Genomic DNA, 2,887 nt, shown 5'->3' with positions numbered 1-2,887 from the left:
AGTAGCAGGAATGAGCGGAGGGGGCATATACAGTGGGGAGGGCTCTATCGACAACTGTTTGAGGAACCCTCTTGAAGGCACTCAAGACCAACTTGCCAACCCCAGGCACAATCATCCAGGGTTTTCGGGATCTTTCAAACGCAGGAGGCAGGGAAGCGCTGGGCCTGGCTGGTCAGGCGCCAGCCCGCGGAGACCGAAGCCTTCGGGTACCTCGAGCGAGGCAAGCCGGGCAGGGGACTCGGGGAGAGAAGGCTGCAGGCCCCACACTCACGGCGGCCGCTCCCCTTCAGAGTCCGACCACGCTTGGAGGCCCTGAACCACCACGTTCCCGGGACCCTTCCCCACCTTTCCCAGCGGATGACACTCGGAGGTTCCGGAAACGTCACATCCGGCGCCCGCTCCGCCCACTCCCGCTCGTCTGTCTATTACATTCCCAATGATTTAGGACTTGGAATGGAGAGCTAGTAGGTGGGGCTAGAATCGGCACCTGCGGAAAATCCGACCAATGAGGAGCGAACGACACAGCGGCCATCTTGGTAAAGGAAAAGGAACAAGGAAGAAGATGGAACTAATGACCAAGCTAAGGTTTGCTTTTAAAATTATTTTGATTTGGGGTAGCCCCTCATGACACTCACAATACTGCTGCATTTAAGGAGGGATTGCTGATCCCAGTACAACTGCAGACTTAGCTAAACTAACCAGGATTTATAAATTGGTGACAGAAAGTCTTTCGAATGTATTTTTTAGCTTGTATTATACTCTACACAAAATTGGTAGTCTTAGTTATTAGGCAATATCTAACACTAATGTTATTCCTTAGGAAAGAACATAAGTCTAACTTTTTTTTTTTTTTTAAAGACAGGGTCTTTCAGTGCCACCCAGGCTGGCACAGGAGTGCAGTGGCGTGATCATAGCCCACTGTGGTCTCCAACTTATGGACTCAAGCGATCTTCCTGCCTCCGCCTCCCAAAGTACTGGGATTACTGGCGTGTGCCACCGCACCCAGATGAGACTAAGGTTTTAATGTCAAAAAACCTATAAAATATTCGGAAAAAAAAGAGTTTAATCTCTAAGAGCCACTGTGCAAAAGCAGTGAAGACCTAAAGATCTGTATGACACTGTTCCTGCCCTGAGACCGGGACAAGGTGGTTTTATGCATCAAATACAGAATGGCACGTTCTGCACGTAGATGTGTGTCTGTGTGAATCCATATACATCCTTTTTCCGGAAAGGTCCTACAAGCTTGCTAGTGATTCTGTCTCAGGAGACTTTGTGAAACATTAGACTTTGGTTTAAAAGTCTAAGTCTCTGGGGGCCACTTTCCCAAAATTTGGGAGCCTTGCTGTGAGTTTGTTAGTGTGATGGCATGACGTATTATTCAAGGTCTAGCTTAAAGCCCTAATTCAGGTGTTGCCTCCTCCACCTAGCCAGCCTCCAGATCTCTCATTTCTCCCAAACTCTGTTGTGTATATATCTGTTGGAGTTAGGTGAAGTGATTCTGTGTAGTCATCAACTTTTCAGACTTAGGGTTGAAGTACTTACTTGCATCATCACCTCTCCTTCTGCCCCCAGCAAGCACTAATATGCATGGGTCTACTGTCAACTCTCATGGATCTACTACAGATAGATCTGGGAAGATAACTGTACAGGGCACGCTATTGTGTCTTCAAAACTCTCTCTACTGACTCTCTTCAGAATGTAAACATGATGGGTTGGGCCTAAAGAAATGGATGCACTGGAGATGCTGGTCATTGGGTGGGCATATAGTGCAGATGGGGTCCTGGCAGGAGGCAAAACAGGTCAAAATCGAATCCATTCAACCTCTCAATAAATGTTTACTGAGTGTCTACTATGTGCCAGGTTCTGTTCTAGGTGTTAGGGATACATCAGCAAACAAATCCAGCAGGTGGATACTCTAGTGATGGAAGTATAGGTAGAAGTACAGCTGGTGGGGTAGGGAACAGGGGCATCTGCTCCCATTCAGCACAATCTCTAAAGTAGTTCTTTTTTTTTTTTGTAATGTTTAGCTTTACAAGTAAAGAGAATTCGCAAACATCCTAGATTTTAAAGTTATGGTGAGAAGACTTTAAGAAGCTATAACTGAGACACACATATAAGGGGTGTGCATAGTCATAAACATAGCCAGTGCCACATAGAGGCTGTTCCTGATATTAGAAAGTTAACATGCCCAGTTTCTAGCAGTTCTTAAGGTAATAGCTAAGTGAATATACGAAGCAGGATCTAGTCTTTTTAGGGAGAGAATTTGTAAATGTTTCAGAGTTTTTGACATGTGGGGCAAAGTTCAATACTCAGCCTTCTAGGGACCTGAAATAACAAGAAAATCTTGGCCAAGGTGAAAATTTTACATTCTTCATTTCTTATTTAACTGGAAAAGTTTAAAAACTAAACAATTTTGTACACACAATCAGGAAATCAAAGCTACACAAGATTCTTGGCATAACTGATGAGAATATCCTACCTACCCCTGCACTAAAGATTGGAGGCTAAGCATGGAAGGTATTCCTTCAGCAAATAGGCTTCAGCAGCTCACCTAGTAGACTAAGACCAGGTTAGGAATTGAGATGCTGTTTCCTTCCAGTGCTCACTCCCAGTCGTGAACACTTTTCCTGAATATAGCAGCCTCCATCTGGCCTCTTGCATATGCCAACATCAGGTCTCTTGCACTCCCTCATGCTCATTCCTACCTGTTCATTTTTGGGCAGCAGCAAAAGATGCCTAGAAGGTGAAGTTCTTAATTTGAAATGTAACATCGGGGTTTAGAAAACACAGGCCTGGGCTGGGCGCGGTGGCTCAAGCCTGTAATCCCAGCACTTTGGGAGGCCGAGACGGGCGGATCACGAGGTCAGGAGATCGAGACCATCCTGGC

The 2,887-nt window shown here is 45.8% G+C and overlaps 1 protein-coding gene across 1 annotated transcript in view; it reads right to left on the bottom strand.

Annotated features, from left to right (window-relative positions):
* The window catches only part of STAMBP (STAM binding protein), a 56,249-nt gene extending 55,900 nt beyond the window's left edge, over nucleotides 1-349 (bottom strand). Inside the window, exon 1 of the mRNA XM_011980698.1 lies at nucleotides 272-349. The gene's annotated coding sequence lies outside the window, so the exon portion shown is untranslated. The remainder of the gene's footprint in view (nucleotides 1-271) is intronic.
* Nucleotides 350-2,887: the final 2,538 nt, after the last annotated feature.

This window comes from Mandrillus leucophaeus, unplaced genomic scaffold (assembly GCF_000951045.1).
Source record: "Mandrillus leucophaeus isolate KB7577 unplaced genomic scaffold, Mleu.le_1.0 Scaffold216, whole genome shotgun sequence".
Lineage (NCBI taxonomy): Eukaryota > Metazoa > Chordata > Mammalia > Primates > Cercopithecidae > Mandrillus > Mandrillus leucophaeus.
Note: the sequence above shows the minus strand (reverse complement) of the source record. Positions and strands in the feature narration are given on the sequence as shown.